Source organism: Mus musculus, chromosome 5 (assembly GCF_000001635.26).
Source record: "Mus musculus strain C57BL/6J chromosome 5, GRCm38.p6 C57BL/6J".
NCBI classification, from domain to species: domain Eukaryota; kingdom Metazoa; phylum Chordata; class Mammalia; order Rodentia; family Muridae; genus Mus; species Mus musculus.
Genome location: NC_000071.6, coordinates 10,302,164 through 10,321,921, shown reverse-complemented (window position 1 = coordinate 10,321,921; position 19,758 = coordinate 10,302,164). Strand labels below are relative to the sequence as shown.

Here is a 19,758-nt window from a genome sequence, read left to right as displayed (position 1 = left end):
TGTGGTGTATTTACACAACTGCATTTTATCAGCTGTTAAAAAATGTATCATGATGAAGTTTTCAGGCAAATGGATGGAAGTAGAAAAGATCATCCTAAATAAAGACCCAGAAAGTTAAACATGGTATGTAATCACTTATAAGTGGACATTAGCTTCAATGCTTTAATCTGCAGACCAAGAGAGGCTAAATTACAGGAAAGACTCAAAGGAGGATGCATGGATATCCCTGAAAAGTGAAATAGAATAGATTTTGCAGGTGTACTGGAAACAGGTAGAGATGGGAACCTGAGGGATCATGTTTGGAGCTGGACAGAGAGAACTAGGAGAGACAACTGAATATGGGGGCATTTGAGGGACAAGATAGAAGCCTAGTGACATAGAAGCTCAGTAATCTATGAAGTTGACCCTAGTGATGAATTCTAGTAATGAGGAATGTGGACCCTGAACCTTTTGTAACCAGGCAAAGTTTCTGGTGGAGGGATTGGGACATCAACCACTCAAAAACCTTCAACCTATCATTGATCCTTCCTGCAAGATGTGCTGGGGGTAAGTGTGGTGCTGAATGTGTATGAGTGGCCGACCCATGGCTGATCCAACATAAGTCCCATGCCAGACAGGAAGCCTATGTCTGCCACTGCCTGAAGGGCCAGAAACCAGAGTATGGATAGCTCTGAGACCTAGGATAGAACAATACATGACCAGAAAAAGAAGGCAATGAAATGATTCTTAATGATCCTCTGCTGTGCTGTTAAACCACAGTCTAGCATAGTCATCATGAGAGAGGTCTCATCCAGCAACTGATGAGATCAGATATAGATATTGACAACCAAATTTTAGGAAGAGTTCATGGAATCCTGTAGAAAAGGGGAAGTAAGGATTGTAGGAGCCAGATTAGTCAAGAAGACCACAAGAGAATGACCCACAGAATCAAATAACCTGGGATCAAAGGTGCTCACAGAGACTGAATCAACAATCAGGGAGCCTCTATAAGTCTACATCCTCTGCATATACACTATTGTAATGTAGCTCAGTGTTCTTTTGAGACCCACAAAAGTGCCAGCAAAGGGAGGGGGCTGCCACTGATGGTTCCGCCTGTTCTTTGGATCCCTTTCTTCTATTGCATTGCCTAGTTAAGTCCTAATATAAGGGGGTGTGCCTCGTCTTCTTAGAACTTGATATGCATATGTGGTTGACATTCCTGGGAAGCCTGTCCTTTGCTGAAGGGAAATGGAGGAGTGTATCTAAAAGAGAAAGAAAGCAGGAAGAAGTACTCAGAGATGAATAGGCAGGGCAAACTGCAATTAGGATGTAATGTATGATAGAAAATAAATAAAAATCAGGGAAAACCAAGCTAATTCTGTTACCTCCTCTTTCTCTAACTCTATCTTACTTTTTATAATATTCCAAAGGATTCTTACATTCCTTAAAAAGAAAGAATTATATGAGATGTTTTCATGTATTTCATTAGATGATGACTGTTGCTTGAGAAATACAAAATTACATGACTAGAGTGAGGTATCACTTGATACCTCATATGAGGTCAATAACATTAGTACTTTCTCCCCACTATATCATACATTCAAGAAGAATGATTTTCACTCTAGATTATAAATGTTCAAAATTTACTAAAAGACAGCGATACACAAGTTTGTCAGGAATTATATAATATATTCCAGTCATATTTCAGCTGAGAAAGTTAAAAAAAACCTTAGATGTTAATAATTATTATGTCCTTTGTCTGTCCCTTGTGAAATAAACAGAAATAACAAGACAAACTCATGTCAATATCTCACATATTACAACATAAAATTTAATGACACTATGAAGAGAACAATGTAAACTTTCATGATTCTAGTAATGAATGTATTCTGTGAATCTCCCTCAAAATCAGTGGTATGAACTCATATGTAAGTTTGAATGGTACTGAGAAGATTAAATGCATACATGGAGAAAAACACTGAAGATATTTGTACTCATTTGTTTACAAGAAAAGACATCAAAAGAACCTGTGTCCTTCATTAAACAAATGAATATAGTTGTTCCACGTACAAAAATTTAACATTATTTATTTATAAAGCCTGTCATCTGTAACAGTAATATCAAATATAATTATTATATTAAGTGACTTGAGCCTAGTGCTAAAAGACAAAGACCATATGACCTTACTCATATAAGATATCTTGAAAGGTTGATTTATGAAATTTGAGACTTAAAATTGTGCTTAACAGAGGAAAATGAGAATAGTTAAGTATGCAAATATGAGGTCAAGCAAATGAAGAATTATCAAATTATCATTGGAAAGAAATAAGAAAAAGTTTAATCCACTACTGGAAAGTAAGGTACACTATTGATTTCAAGGAAATAGAGCCAATAATTTGAAAGGTTTATCATACAAATTAAGGAACTATTTATTTATTTATTTATTTCTCCATTGAGTTTGTTTATGTTGCCCATCTACTGGTAAGCATGTGGACTGCTCTTAAGATGGCTTATTTCCCCAGAGTGACTCAACTGAAGAATATGAAATTTTTATTTGTGAACAGTTATCAACTAGTGGTAGTTTCTGTATCAAGGATGGAGGGAGGATTGTGTCTACTTCCTTGCTAAGCACTGGTACCCACTCGCTGCAGACCTGTGCACATCCTGTCATAATCTCTGTTGAGTGTATAGTGAATTAGTACAGCTGTAGTTTATAAGGACCTTCTTTCCTTGGTGTCCTCCATTTTCTCCGAATCTCACAAATTTTCTACCTCTTTTTTCACAGGGTTCCTTAAATCTTGTGTGTTGGGGGGGATGGTATTTGATGGAAGACTCCTATGTAGGATTTAGTTGTCCAAGCTTCCTCACTTTTTGCATTGTTTGTCTGTGGGTCACTATATCAGTTGTTATCTATAACAACAGGTAACTTCCCTGATGATGGCTGAGGAAGTCATGGATCTATGAATATAGTCTAATACCACTAGGAGTAATTTTATTGTTACAATCCTTTTCAATAAGTACTATTTGGTTTTCTATTAGGTCTGTAGATTAGCTACTCTCAGGTTATTGGCCTCCTGAGCGACACCTGGGACGGATGTCATCTCCTAGAGTAAATTTTAAATCCCACTAGCATTGAATGAGCATTCCCTTTATTCGCCAGCATGATTTGTTTTATTATCTTGTCCTATATATTTAAACCCATTTAGAACATTGCATTACCAATAAATGTATTGAAATATTACATCATAATTTTATATATGTATATATGTGTGTGTGTGTGTGTGTGCGTGTGTGTGTGTGTGTGTGTGTGTGTGTGTGTGTGCATACTCTTATGTTTCAGGTAATGAGGTCATATCCCATGAAGAAGAACCTACTACTGCCACATTCATACACATATATAATTCTTAAATGTATTCTAAGTAAATATTTACATCTATAGATAAGTGTAGATTTAACCACTTACCAAAGGAGCTTATTTTTGCCTCAGACAGAGACCACTACAAAAATTTACAATTGTTCAAAATGCAGAAACAACAGACCTTGGGTGGCACAAATCCATTTGATATATCTATAACAGAATTATTCAACATAAAGTCAGGGAATTTCACAGAGGAGAAGATAGAAAGAGTGTTAAGAGTAGAAAGGCCAGTATAACACTTATGGTATAGTGTCTTCTATATATGACAAGGAGTTGCATCTGTGATAAGACAAGGAAAATACTGATTACCCTGTCAATTAGGCTGGGGAAAATTTTCAAATGCCCAACTCATAGTTGAGGAACTATAAGTAATTATTGGATGCTAAGAGAGGCAGAATCAGCCTTTTCTAGAGGCAAGCTCTTTGACAGAATATACAGAATATACAGTCCCAGGTGGTCAACAGTAAACACATATAATTAAACAACACTAAACGGACTCTGAAATGTTTAATTCTATATACATGTAACCATGTTCAAATACATATAATTATTCACAAAAATAATACTTAAAAAGAAAGTTCATGAAGGTAGGAGACAGTAGAACTTTGGAAGTGTTGTAGAAATGTTACAAAGACAGTAATTGTACAGAGCATTCTCATAAATAATAAAAGAAATGTAAAGCAAATTAAATTGGGTTCAAATGTAAAAAAAAGATGCTTTGCATAATACCATACAGATATGCCAAGTTCCATTCTTACATTTTTCTGTTATTTCTATGAAGTATTTAAAAATTGTGAGGTATAACATGACTATGAGTCACACACACACACAACACACACACACACACACACACACACACACACACAGCGGTACAGCCTTACATTTTCTCTGGTTAGGAACAATTCTCTTATCTTTGCTCCCACCAAACACTTCAGTTTTCACTAGCATTTGTTGTTGTTGTCCTGAAAATGGAATTTAGCAGCCTTTAAAAGATCATGATAGTTGAGTTATTCAGAAGATCTCATGTTCTTTGTCCTTTCTGTTACTCTGCCTGTACCTAAAGCTGTGTAGAAACACAAGTGTGACAGCAAGATTCCTAACCTTATGTGACCTAGTTTAATTAGTTTTCTTGAGCCTCACAGTACCATCTCGAAAATGAGCCAAATAGAAAATAACAAAACCATGCTGATAATATAAATTATACCACATTCAATTGGTATAAGTTTTATGTGATAGGTTAAGTTCAAACTGTTATATATTCATTTTGTTTATTTAGAAAACATGAATTTAGTGAAAATATGATAATGATCCATTAGATTACATTATATGTGCTGCTAATAATTTCAGAAAACAATGGTAGATTAGAAAGCGATATTCTTAAACCAATAGAAGAGTTTCCATATAACAATGCTAAACTATGAGCTAAAGTCAGTAAAAAAAATTATATTCCAAATTGGGCAAAATGTACTCTGCTGCAGCCATCTGCAATCAAAGCTGTGCTCTGTGATGGGTAAATGAAAGGAAAAAGTGCTAGAGGGGAAAACTGCCCTTAATGCTGGCAATTGTGTCTAGACTTCTGTTATTCTAATTTGTAATCCTCATAATTCCAGTAATTTGTTTTTCCAAATATTTCTTTGAGTCAAACAAACGAAAAGGTTATGTTTTAAAATATCATCATGAGAAATATGGTGAAAAGCATCTAGCCATGGAATTAGAAAATTCTGATTTGTATCCAGACCAACACTATTTGTTAGTACATTATGGATATTAAGAAGTATATCTGTGCACTGGTCTCTCTAAAGATTTATTGTTTCTGAAGTATCAGCTAGGATTTTAATTAATAGAATCTCTCATGGTATCCAATCTGATGATACATACCAAGGCTACATTTCTAAGGTCATCTTTGAGTCCTATAAATATGTTAAGTTCATAAGCATAAATGGAGATAAGAACAAATGAGTTATGATGCTCTGTCAAATAGAAAAAAAAAAGATTTCTATGGACAAATGGACCTACCTATAGGACAGAGCTTTTCCAGTATGTGCACATACCCTTCTTCAACTCATTGTTTTCATATTAAGCATTTGAGATACATAGAGAAATTCAGGTATTACTCTTTAACGTATTATTCTCCTATATTAACTTTAGTCCTAGTTAGGGTTGCTATTTCTGTGAAGAGATAATATAAGAACAGTACCTCTTATAAAAGAAAGCATTTAATTTGGGCTTGCTTATACCTTCAGATGTTTGTGATAGAGAGCAGGGAGCCAGGCAGGCTGGCAGTGCTGGAGAATACTTGAGAGTTCTACAACTGAGTCTATAGGCAACAGGAAGAGAGAGTAACACAGGGCCTGGCTTGTGCTTTTGAAAACCTAAAGCTCACCCCCAATGACACACTTCCTCCAAAGATGCCATGGGTACTCCAACAAAGCTACTCCTAATCCTTCTCAAGCAATGCCACTCTGTGATGACTAAGTATTTAAACACATGAATCTACGGGGGCTATTCTTATTTAAACAGTCACACTCTTCTAAGAGTCATCCAGAAATTACTATTACTGTGTGAATTTTGATTGCTTTGATTTCCTAATTGAATGACTCAGAAATGTTGATCAAGGGGGAACTATAATTAGCAGACAATTACTGTAGAGTAAGCATGCAGTTTCAGCTACAGAAGACACTAAAATAAAATGACTTGAGACTAGCAAGTCAAAAGAAACATGGCCAATACAAGAAGAATCCCTAATATGTACACAAGTACACACACACACACACACACACACACACACATCGTCAGTGGTGAAAACTGAAACAAAATTTTAAGAAAAGAATCCATCACAGTAGGTAACAAATATAATAGCATTTCTGGATAATAAACCACTGGTTTTGCTTGGAATTAGCAAAATGCATTGGCTATTGATCATGAGAACTTCTGCTAGCCAGATAGTAGAGTAGATAGGAAGCCACAGGACACTGTAAATGCCAAAACACTTTTGTCATTTTCTTTGAACACATCATCTACGAGATGATGAATATTTTCTGTCTTAAGGGTCTTTAGCCAATGATCAAAAAACTAAGTTTCACTCTAGATATACCTGAACAGAATGAGTTATGCAAGTTGATTTTGAAAAGTGTTCAAGATCAAAACAATCTTCTAGAATTTACATATGGTATAAATGTATTTGCTCATTTAAAATAGGTAAAGATGTGAATAGAGAACAGACAGAGCGAGCACTTGATGAAAAAAGTTTAATTGAATCCCTTGTCTTTTTGATGGATCATTCCTTGAAACATGGTACACATGCAAACGTAACATGGATTCATAAAATTAAGTAACTCACAGATCTTTGAAAATACGTGCAAAAATACTACTTGATTGGGGCAGGGACATGTGCTTGAGCCCTTTGTTTTCAATCTATGTACAGAGGGTGCAAGTCCATCAGAATTGATCCATGAATCACCAAAACTAATTTATATTTGATTTAATAAGAAAATATTTTAACAATTTCAACAGTGGAAAAAACTCCAATTAAAAAAAAAGAAGAAGAAGAAGAGTAAAAGAAATGAAGTATACATAAAGACCTAGCTTAATTGAATCAGTAGTTGATTGACAAATTTTGTGGCTGATCAAACACAAAATGAATACACAAACACATTTGTAAAGTATGTTTGGATTGAAAAATCTCTGCCTTAAGAATGATACCTTAGATGGGCCTTCTTTGTTTTTTGTTGTTGTTGTTGTTTTCCTTTCTATTTTTTCCTTTTTTTAAAAAAATTATTAGGTATTTTCTTCATTTACATTTCCAATACTATCCCAAAAGTCCCCCATACCCCCACTCCCCTACCCACCCACTCTCACTTCTTGGCTCTGGCGTTCCCCTGTACTGAGGCATATAAAGTTTGCAAGACCAAGGGGCCTCTCTTTCAATGATGGCCGACTAGACCATCTTCTGATACATATGCAGCTAGAGACATGAGCTCTGTGGCATACTGGTTAGTTCATATTGTTGTTCCACCTATAGGGTTGCAGACCCCTTTAGTTCCTTGGGTACTTTCTTAAGGGTTGAAAACATGTCTGTGTAGGGGAATGCTAGGGCGCTGAGGTGGGAGAGGGTAGGTGGGGGAGCACCTTCATAGAAGCAGGGGGTACAGGGGAGGGGATAGAGGGTTTAACTGGGAAGGGCGATAACATTTGAAATATAAGTAAATAAAGTAACCAATAAAATAAAATAAAATAAAATAAAATAAAATAAAATAAAATAAAATAAAATAAACTCTGAACTCCTCCTATGGGACAAAAACGTGTATGCATATATATATCCAAAGTAAGAAAAATACAACATCCATGGTACTGAAAAAAAAAACTGGTAGGAGAAATCAATGGACTATATTAATTAAACATTCCATGGCTAAAATATTTTAATTAATAGTAATGCATTAATAGGAACTACTAATATATATTTTAATCATCTAGTATCTTGTAGCTCACTCTGTGAATTACATAATTCTCTTGATTTTGACAAAAGCAAAGAAAAGTGTAACTCATATTACAGTATTATATAGAACAGTCTCACTGCCTTAAATTCTGCCTCAACTTCATGTTAGTTCACCCTCTGACTTGCTCCCAGGTACCCAACTTTTGATAAATCAGTAATTTTTTTTTTATGTCTTACAGCTTTAACTTTTCAAAAATGTCATATTTTGGAAATATGCAGTAAAAAGTCAATTCATTCAGACTATATCAACTAATCCATACTCATTTGCTTGATTGATCACTCACTATAATTACTGAATAATATCCCATTATAAAGTATTCCACAGTTTATCTGTTGAAGAACATCTTGGTATCACCCAGATTTTTTATAACGCTGAATGAAAATGTTTACTCTCCATGAGTAATTTTATTCAGAGATGTTCTCAACTCATTGAAATAAGTACCTGGTAGTGTGATTAATAACTAGATGAACAGTTATAGGCAAAACTGTTTTCTACATAGAAGAAGCTAATTACTTTTTATATATAACAAATGAAATTAAATGGCAGCAGCAATTTGGTAGAGAATATATATACTTTTTTTAATCTCTGAGAGCACAATCAATGTCTTAGAGAGGCACGATAGCACAAGTGTTCCACCTGTAATGGTCGCAGTGCATGATGCTGTCTCTTCTTATACTATAAGGTATAACACAAAGAGGTTCACCCAAGGAACAGTGAAAAAAACATGTTCAAAAGACTTCCTGTACTGGTTATGTTTACCAGTCAGTCATGCTGTATGCCAAAAGACTCAATAGCATTCAAATGATCACATCAACTTAATATTAAGTAAGAAAAATATAAGTTCTGGGGGACAGTCCATATGTAAAAACACTATATACCTGTCAGCAATGAATGAGAATTCCTGCAACTGATTCTTTCATCAAAAGGAGGCTGGAGCTAATGGGCTTCCATCCTTTTAAGTATACTGTGATAGCAAATTACAAAATGTTTATTCATTGGACTGGTAAGATGGCTCATTGAGTTAAGGTGCTAACTTCCAAGTTTGACAGCTCAGGTTTAATCCCTAGTTATGTAGTGTTACAGGAAAGACTGGATCACACAGGTTGTCCTTCGGCTTTCAGTGCATGTCATGTCATGTGTTTCCTGTTCCCAATAAAATAAATGAGTGCATTTTGAATGATATGTTACACAAGAAAGCTTCTGTGTATTTAAATGCTATATATATTATTTCATTCTTTACTAATTCTATTTATCTCTTTGCTAGAAAAGAACCCTAGTATAATATTGAATGGGAATGAGAAAGAAGAGATTTATGTCTTGTATGTGACCCTAGGAAGAATATTGTCTACTTTTTAAATATTAAGTATGATATTGGCTACAAAAATTTGTACATTCATTTTTATCAACTAAAAATTTATATTTTATGTTTGATTTAATGGTAATTTGGCTTTCAGTTTTTGTTATAAATAGGTACTGCGTTGGTCATATACATTTTGGCATATGTTGATGTGAAAATATAATTTTTTTCTTTAGCCTGTTGATAGGAGAGATTATATTAATTTGTGATTGCTGAAACTGCCTATGTAGGTATAACTAGTAAGAACTTTTCTAATAAATTCTTTTAAATTTGGGTTGCCTTGGAAATCATTTTGAATAAAAGTACACTGTCTTTTAAACTAAAAGGTAGGATCAATCACTATCAACACAATTACCAGGTCTTAGTTCCTTTAGGTTCCTAAGTCAGGTTGATCGAACCATGATTTTCCCATCTTTTCCCTGCTCCAACCCACTAGGCATGTGTTCCCATCTCAGATCTTGTCCCTCCCTGTTGTCCTTGTAGATCTTTCCTGATTCCCTCTGAGATTTCTTGTAATGAGATTTTCCTTTTATCCCATGTATTTCTCTTATCTGAAGGACACAACTGAGCCAGCCATGCTGCTGGTCAGAGCTACAATTTATTGCTACTCATTATGCTAAGCCAGACTTGATATTGAACAATCCCATTCTCACTCATATCTAAATGTTTTGCTTTTTAAAATAGCACTAAATATTTATTTTTAAATTTCTTTCTACATAACACTTCTATTGATACTCTGAGAGTTTCACATCATGAACCACAAACACAATCCCTTCCCAGTCTTTCCATGTCCACTGCTTCCTTGTTACCAGCATGATAAAAGAAGTAAACATTAAAAATAGGGGGGAAAAAGTCCACTTTGTTTTATATATATACTCATTTGTACCACATTTAAGCTTTCTGCGGGCTGCCCTTTAAATAGAAATAAGGTCCTTCCCCCTTCAACATACCCACCAGAAGGTATTGATGTGCCTGTTTTGTGAACCCCAAAAGACCACCAAGAAGCCGATTCTGATATAATAGTACAAGTACTAGGGTCTTTATCAAGCTCAAGCTTGGGCAACACTATCATCATCACTGATGCAGAAGGACTGGAGGGTGGAGCCCTTAGTCCAGTTTCAAGAAAGTATTTAGAGAGGCACATAAACAAACAAGGGGGTTTTCACCTTGGCATGCATCTGCTTTGGAGGTTATTTGTTGTCCTTTAAAATGATTGGCTGGTGCTGGGAGCCAAACCATAAACTTTCACATGTTTTTTTCCTGATTGGTGGTTGTTGAGGAGTAACCTGGAGGCTATAGCTAGATGCAGGTTTGTTAGGGTGTAACCTAGAGACTAGTGAATGGTGCAGACTTGTCAGAACTACCATTTAACCTTAGGTCAGGTTCTCTAAGATGAAGCCTGAACCCAAGACAGAGTTGGTCTTGTCTCTCATCATCAATTGTAAGAGAGCTACTCTTCAGCATTTCCAACAAACTTTTTAAGAGTTATTTTCACTGGCAACCTGTCTAGGCTTTTATTGTTTTGCTGTTGTTGTTTTGGGTGGTACCATATTTATTTTTTAAAAATGATGAAATTTATCAGAAAATTATCCAAAATATAATTTAGAAGTGTATTGATTTATATTACATTGTTTTTATAGATAAAAGTTTATCCATATTATGTCTCGTGTTTCTGTATAGTGTCTTTTTTATACAAATCATTAAAAACAGCTTGAAGCTGTTTACACTACTCTTTCATTAAATCAAAACAACCCTGAGATTCTACCTCACATAAGTCAGAATGGCTAAGATCAAAAGCTCAGGTGACAGGAGATCACTGGATCAGATGTGGAGAAAGATGAACACTCCTCCATTGTTGGTGGGATTGCAAGCTGGTACAACCACTCTGGAAATCAGTCTGGCCATTCCTCAGAAAACTGGACATAGTACTGCCTGAGGACCCAGTTATACCACTCCTGGGCACATACCCAAAAGATTCTTAAACATATAACAAGGATGCATGCTCCACTATGTTCATAGCAGCCTTTTTTATAATAGCCAGAAGCTGGAAAGAACTCAGATGTCCTTCAACAGAGGAATTGATACAGAAAATGTGGTACATTTACACAATGGAGTACTACTCAGCTATTAAAAACAATGAATTCATGAAATTCTTAGGTAAATTGATTGAACTAGAAAATATCATCCTGAATGAGGTAACCCAATCACAAAAGAACACACATGGTATACACTCACTGATAAGTGGATAATAGCCCCAAAGCTCCAAATACCCAAGATATAATTCGCAGACCACATGAAGCACAAGAAGAAGGAACACCAAATTGTAGGTACTTCGGTTCATCTTAGAAAGGGGAAGAAGATATGGGAACAAATATGGAGACAAAGTGTAGAGAAGTGACTGAAGGAAAGGCCATCCTGAGACTGTCCCACCTGGGGATTCATCCCCTATACAGTCACCAAACCCTGACACTATTGTGGATGCCATGAAATGCTTGCTGAAAGGAGCCTGATATAGCAGTCTCCTGAGAGGTCCTACCAGAGCTATACTAATACAGAGGGGGATGCTCACATCCAAACCATTGGATTGAACATGGATGGGGTCCCCAGTGGAGGAGTTAGAGAAAGATTGAAGAAGCTGAAGGGGTTTGCCGCCCTATAGGAAGAACAATATCAACCAACCAGACCCCAGAGAACTCTCATGGACTAAGCCACCTACCAAGGAGTGCACAAGGCTCCTGCTGCATATGTAGCAGAAGATGGCCTTGTCAGGCATCAATGTGAGGAGAGTAGTCCTTGGTCCGATGAAGGCCCAGAGTAGGGGGTGTAGGGCATGGAGGTGGGAGTGGGTGGGTGGGTAGCTGAGAACACCCTCATAGAAGGGGGTATGGGATAGGGGATTTCCAGGAGCGGGGTGAAACCAGGAAATGGGATAACATTTGAAATGTAAATAAAGAAAATATCCAATCCAGAAAAAAAAAAAAAAAGAATAAGAATAATCCCAATCAAGCAGCATACATCAGCTGATATGAGGCCCCCAACACATGTATAGCAGAGAACTGCCATGTCTGGGTTTAGTTAGAGAGGATGCACCTAACTCTCCAGAGACTGAAGGCCCCAGGAAGTTTAGAGGTCTGGTGGTGGGGAGGGACATCCTTATGGAGACAGTGGGGCAGTGAGGAGGTATGGGATGTGAAACAGGTGGAGGGAGGACAGAGAGTGGAATAAAATCTGGAGTGTAAAAACGTAAAAGATTAAATAATAAGAAGGAATTAAAAAAAAATAATCCCATCACAAAATCACCCTTCCCAGGAATGATCTCTGGTAGAATTTTGTTGTTGTTTAAAAGGTAAATGTGATAAACCCTGGGAGCAATGGTTTAAGCAAAAACAGAAAACCAAAAAAAAAAAAAAAAAAAAAAAAAAACATTCAAGTAAGATACAGTCTTCTGTATATTTATAATTTATGTCATGAAAATCTTTAGGGCATTAGGTACGTTAAATGATGGGCTCCATTGTGATCTTTTAATGACTGCATATAACATGCTCTTATCCTATTTCCCTCTTCCTAAGCTACTGTATTCAATACCCCGTGGCCCTCTTATTCTCTATTCCTTCTCCTATTTTCATGTCTCATTTTTGTCTGACTCCATAAATTAGAGAAAATTTCTGAAGTTGATCTACTAAGATAGGCTGATTTTGTTTAACATGACCTTCAGTTACATCTGTGTTTCTACAATTAATAACAACTTGTTCTTTTTAATTTTGTAAGTTATTACAGGCTTGTTAATTTTACTTTTATAGATAAATAAGAAACTAGTGTCATATATATTTTTATAGAAAAATAAAATACTGAGAAAAGTAAAAAAATCACATACATTTCTTTAGGATGATAAAGTATACTACTACTGGAGTATATTTATTAATTGTTATATTATTAATATTTAAAAGAATAATTTGAACCATCAAATGAATTGGATTATTGTAGGTATTTAATCGAAGAAACATCATCCAGATATTTGAGGATTTTCAAGAAAGGAGCTTATAGCTGGTTATTTTATGAAACATAGTAAAATAGTGGAGATATGAGAAAAGACTTTTAGGTCAGGGACATAACATCTACCGCAAACAAAGCATACTAAGGTGCATGCTTCCAATCATTTATCAGTAAAACGGGTCAATGCTATACACAGGTATAATATTTAATTTGATAATGCAACTTAATTTTCTCTTAAACATTGAAAACTAGTAAATACACACAGCTAAGATCAGCAATCTAAACAGCTGTCATGTAACAGATTTCAAATAACATATATTAAATGTGTTATTTGTCTTAGCATCAAAACTTGGTTGATTTACCAAAGTATAGGTATTATATAAATGGAGGACAGAGATGAGAGCCGGTACTCATACTGTAAATTTCTAATTGTTCATGTGGCTATGTAGCCAATATACAATGATATATTTTAATATTTGTGGTATCTGGTTCTTACAGTGATGTCATAGCCAAAATATTGTCTTGTACTCTTAGATATTGTAATATAAAGCAGCAAAATTTATAGAAGAAATTTCCTAGCAACTAGGTGAACTGAAAAGAGGGTTTGGTCTTTGTATTCCATATATATCCACACTTGAGAAACTATTAAATATTTATTATGCAAATTAATCTCCATCTTGTTTACAATATTTATTTAAATAGAAGTGCCACTAACTTTTTAAACAGAAATTCTTCACTTATATACAAGTATGAAACTATTCTTTCCTTGTTTGAGAAGACACTAAATTTTTCATGAACTCTAAAATACCTGTGGCCATAAAAAGCAATATATCATCTAGATTACAATAAAATATTGGCTCTCTCACTTCCTGATTTATATCCTAAGTGACATTTAACTTATAGAGACATCATTAGCATTTTCATCTGCTCTGCAGCACACATTAGAACTTCTGGTTTTATTTTCATGTGATTTCATCTCCAAGTTTTTCGTATCATCTGGTATTTTTAAATAGACTCTGATCTCCTTGAGGACAGAAGCCACTGGGATTGTTGTCTGGTGCTTGATCCAGTTTGAATGCTGTTTTCAAAATGTTTTATTGACATTCATGAAATGCTTTATTCCACCAGCTCACAAAAGGACTTAATTTTCACTGTTCTTGTCAGTCAACCTTTAACTTACCTTTAATAGAATTCATGTACATAGAAACTAGTTTTCAATTGTGTTTAATTCTATAAATGTATGCTTCTGTTTGATCAAAAATGGTATATTATAGTCTATATTGATTGTTTCAAGCATTATATAATTTATATGTAAATAATCTGTTAAATAGCAACTGTTGAAAATATAAAAATAAAACATAGTTTTTGACCTCTGAGATCTGATATTATAGAATGACATTTGTCAAAAGTTTGATGCAGAAGCAGTTACCACTGTTAATCAAAACTTTAAAAAGAAATGATAAAATTCTTTAATTCTATAAAAAGAAAATAATTTTATGCTACTTTATATTCATGAATTTAATTTCATGGTTAACAAAAAGTTCAAAACTGTCAATGAAGAAATGTCTTCAACCTAATTAATGTCAACTTTTGGAAATGTGCAATCTAGGCTGTAAAAACTGGTATTTCCAATTTAGAACTACAAAACTTTAAGCCCTTACAAGATTTAAGAGACAATTCTATTGCCTATATTTTTCATGAAATGTTTCCTCTTGAAGCATATGAACTCATCTTCAGGACTTCCCCATTTCTGCTTACATTGGAGTGTACATTATTGAATCATTTCATACTCTCTGAGGACTCAGTCTGTCACTATTTTCTGTACTTCAAAATGTAATAGATCACTGGAGGTTGGTTGGATCTGGTGATTATTTATGTAATGTAGTCTCAGAAAAGATTATAATTTTGACCTTAGGGTTATACATCCATATGGATGTTCTGTTCAAAACAATTTTTATTTCAAATTCTTCCTTAGAATGCAATAGAATTTTATGTATATGGTCAGGATCTCACCTTAAGAAATAATATAATTATAGAAGTATTAAAACTATACTCAATTGTGATCAAATTCCCTTTCCAGGCATTTAATATATGGAAAAGTATCTCCATATAATTTTCTTAATAATGATGGTGCCAAAAAATCAATACTTTCTGTTAACTTTTTGACTTGGACCATATTTATATTTCTGATCTTACAGAAACTGTGTCCTGCTATGTCTAGAAGACAGGAGTAACTAATTTTCTTTTGCACTTCAATTTCACTAAATTCAAAGATCGGACATTCATCCAAGAAGTATGATTAACTCTAATGCTTATTAAAGTGATTTCCCAAGAATACATCCCCTGAATAAACAGAAGAATAAGAGAAGGGGAAGCATGAAAAAAATTACTTGTTATTGCTAGGAAGCAGAAATAATTTAGCGATCATTGTAGCATTTGATTTATGTACATGTGTAAAAGACTCTACTACCCCTATCCAAAAGGCTTCATTTTGGTATGTCATTGACAACTTTCTTAGTCAAGGTTTCTATTTCTGCACAAAACATCACCAAGAAGCAAGTTGGAGAGGAAAGGGTTTATTATGCTTACAATTCCACATTGCTGCTCATCACCAAAGGAAGTCAGGACAGGAACTCACAGAGGGCAGGAACATGGAGGCAGAAGCTCATGCAGAGGCCATGAAGGGGCTCTGCTTATTGGCTTGCTTTCCCTGGCTTGCTCAGTTTGCTTTCTTGTAGAACCCAGGACTACCCTCCCAAGGATGGCACTACCCGTAAAGGGTTGGGCCCTCCCTCCTTGATCACTAATTGAGAAAATGCCTTACAGCTGGATCTCATGAAGCCATTTCCTCAAGGTCAGGTCCTTTCTCTGTTTTTAACTCTAGCTTGTGTCAAGTTGACACACAAACCAGCCAGTACAACACCCACTTGGGTTTCCTATACAAAGAAATAATCTTAAATATAAATATGAGTGTAATAAAATTTGCTTGTCTTGAAAGTTGAATTGTTTCTATATTTTCTTTACATAATTAACATACAATTTTAACCATGTTATTAGAATTCTTTAAAATGATTTACAGAGACAGCATATCGTTATAGTTTATAATAAGTAGCTTAAGAATGATTTCTTTGGACATGTTAAAGAGTAAGAATCTAAATCAACATATCCTCAGATATTTAGAATATTCTGAGGAATAAATAGTTGCAGATGAATTAAAAATCATCACATATGCATCCTAGTTTCTTGTTACTAAAGGGAGCATACTACAGTCTGAGATTAGCTACACATTTAATTTTAAGATTATAAGATAGTATTGCCAAGAATTTAACTTTTTGTGTGAGAAAGGCAAAATAGGATGATACCCTTAAATTATCTTTCTTTACTCATATTTGTTAATGTTCTCAGCATTTTATTTTTACGAACTCAACCTGGTTCTTGTTTTTATATTTGAATAGATGTTGAAATGTTATTAATTAATTTTAATCTATCATAGAGAATTGGTATATCTTGAACTAAAATTTGATCAATCTAATCATTTGACAATCAATCTACTACAATCCACTACGATCCCATAAGAACACTGTTATTTCTTTAGAAAACTTCCTGTGCCTTTTATCTTTTATTATTTACTACTTTTACAACCAATATCACCTGCTTTTATCCTTATGGTAGCTTATGTATTTATTCCATGCTTTTCTAGAGGAAATGATATAGTTTAATTTCCTGTTTGGATTTCTTTTTCTTCCCCTAATTTTCTGTATTCTATATTTAACTGATTAACACACACACACACACACACACACACACACACACACACACGTATGTATGTATGTATATAAAATCACACATGTAATTAAATATAACATTACTTTGACCTTGACTTAACATTTTTGAGATTATATTTAGAACATTTCTTCTTTCTTGTTTCTCCTTCTGAATCCTTAATTGTTATTGCATGCAGAAATGTATATACATGCACATGTATTCCTAAATATAGCCTGTGTATTCTGTATTACACTATATCTATGTATATTTCCAGGGATGATCATTTGGCCTTAGATAACCGGTGATTATGATCTTTCCTTGATAAGAATACTTATTCTGTTCTCATAATTCCTTATTTGTTTATAATTCTTTGTTTAGGGTTATGGCCTTGTGAACTTTACCCCATAAACTTTGGTATGACTATTTGTGTCACCCTTATTTAGTCCATATTTATGCATGAAACATTTTTATAGATGAAACTTTTTAGGTTATTACTAATTGGTACAGACAAAGAATAACAGGCAACTAAGGATATTGAAAATGGGGGAAATAGTTTTCCATAGGAAAGAAGCTCCTAGTTTAATTTCTCAATAGCAGGCATTCAGCCCTGAAAATATATACATAAAAGCAGTACTGTATGGACTTAGGAAGGTGTTCTTCATAGATTTATGAATATAATTATGTGTCTTGTCTGTATGTTTTTATCTGTGGGAGTGTGAGTGTGTCTGTGTGGATATACAAAACTACAATTAAAGATGATTTATTCCTAAGAGAGCAAGGAGGATATGAAGAAGAAATGCATATTGAAAAGATGTAAAATGATGTAATTATATTCTAATTTCAAAATAAAAATGAAATTATAAAACAAAACAAGAAATAGAAATGGGGCAGTATGTGATATTTTAAAATAAATGTATGTGTGTTGTATATGGCTGAAAGCAGGCTGCACATTTCTTTCTTCTCAAATATTTATCATTCATGACGAAATGTTAAAAATTTCTTTTATCTCTTCTAGAACACACAATGTATTATCATTACCTGTTGTCATGGGGATATTCAGGGCAATCCTCACTCTCACATAAAAGTTTATACCTACTGGTCAGCCTCTACCCTTTCCTCTCCCAATATTCCTTGCTGCTTCTGACAACCACTATTCTACACCCAACTTCTGTGAGATTCATCATTTAGAGCCTCCATATAAATCAGATTATATAGTAGACTTTTTTTTTCTGTGTCTGGCTTATTTCTCTTAATTCAGTAATCTACATGTCAAGTGACAAATTTTAATCTGTTTTTATATGCTAAATAGTAACTTACAGTATAAGTGAGTCAGAGTTTTAAAAATTAAGAAGTGGCTAGATACTTAAGGTCTTTAAAATGTTTTGCCATTTGAATATTGCTATCATCAACTTAGGCAGACAGATGTGTCTGTCTTTTTACCTTGTTTGCCAATATATACATACTCCTTTTACCTTGTTTGCCAATATATCTCTCTATGGAAATCTAGTTGTAATTTTCAATTCTTGACATTTTGGAGGAAACTCCATGCTGATTTCCATAATGGCTACGCTAATCTACATCTACCTCCTTGTAGGAGGAATCTCTTTTCTCTACATCTTTATCATCACTGGTTATATTTAATCATTTTATTTTCCAGGCTAAGATGATGTCTCATTTTATTTCTGAAGGACATTTTTCTCACAATTAATATAACGACCATTTTTCAGATACAGATTAGCTCTCTCTCTCTCTCTCTCTCTCTCTCTCTCTCTCTCTCTCTCTCTCTCTCTGTGTGTGTGTGTGTGTGTGTGTGTGTGTTCTGATGTTTAAGCCCATTATCTACTTGCAAAGTTGGAGGTTTTGCTATTGTGCCATTAGGATTCTTTATGTACACTTGTGATTAACCCTTTGTAAGGCATATACTTTACAATCATTCTCTCTCATTCTTGGAGTGTCTGTTCTCTATTGATCTTCTTTGCTAAGCAGAAACATTTTAATTCATGTAAGTCCTTTCACATAGTTTTTCCTTAATTGCCGTCCTAAAACATTTTTAAGTTACTTGTAAACATCATTTCCACTCCAAGATTCTGAATCATTCTTCCATGTAGTTTGTTGGGTTTTTTTTTTGTTGTTGTTATTATTTTTTGTAACTTAATAATATAAAATGTTATATATAATTCTCTGATTCATATTATATTAAACTATGAGAAATATTAGTTAATTCATTTGTTTTCATATGGATTCTCAATTTCACCCTCAACATTTATTAAAAAGACTGTCCTCATATATAAATTGAGATTTTATACATGCCAAAATATTTATTTAATATGATATCAAATTACTTATTTAATGGTGTTAGAGTTTGTCCTGACTCCTTCAGGTAGTATTTACTTTTTTCATTGTTTTGATAAAATACTTGTCATAGGGTACCTTCAAGAGAGAGATGTTTGCTTTGGCTCTCAGTTTGAGAATGCAGTTCTAAGTGTCTGGGAAGGAGTCCTGTCTGGAACATGAGGCAGCTAGTCATACCATAGCTGTAACCAAAAAGCAAAAAATGGGTAGATACTGGTCACTTTCTCTTTCCCATTCCATAGCAGAAGCAGTTCCCATATTCAGGGTTGGTGTTCCCTCCCCCAGGAAGCCTATCTGGAAACACTTTCACACATATTCATCTTCACTGAAGAACACAAAGTTCATCTCATAGCTAATTCTAATTCAAGTCAAGTTGACAACAAAGATGAAGAATCACA

The 19,758-nt window shown here is 34.3% G+C and overlaps 1 long non-coding RNA gene across 1 annotated transcript in view; it reads right to left on the bottom strand.

Moving 5' to 3' along the window:
• The window catches only part of Gm31831, a 54,852-nt gene extending 35,316 nt beyond the window's left edge, over nt 1-19,536 (bottom strand). The window contains exon 1 of the long non-coding RNA XR_868250.2: nt 19,439-19,536. This is a non-coding gene — a long non-coding RNA (predicted gene, 31831). The remainder of the gene's footprint in view (nt 1-19,438) is intronic.
• Between the last annotated feature and the right edge of the window lie 222 nt (nt 19,537-19,758).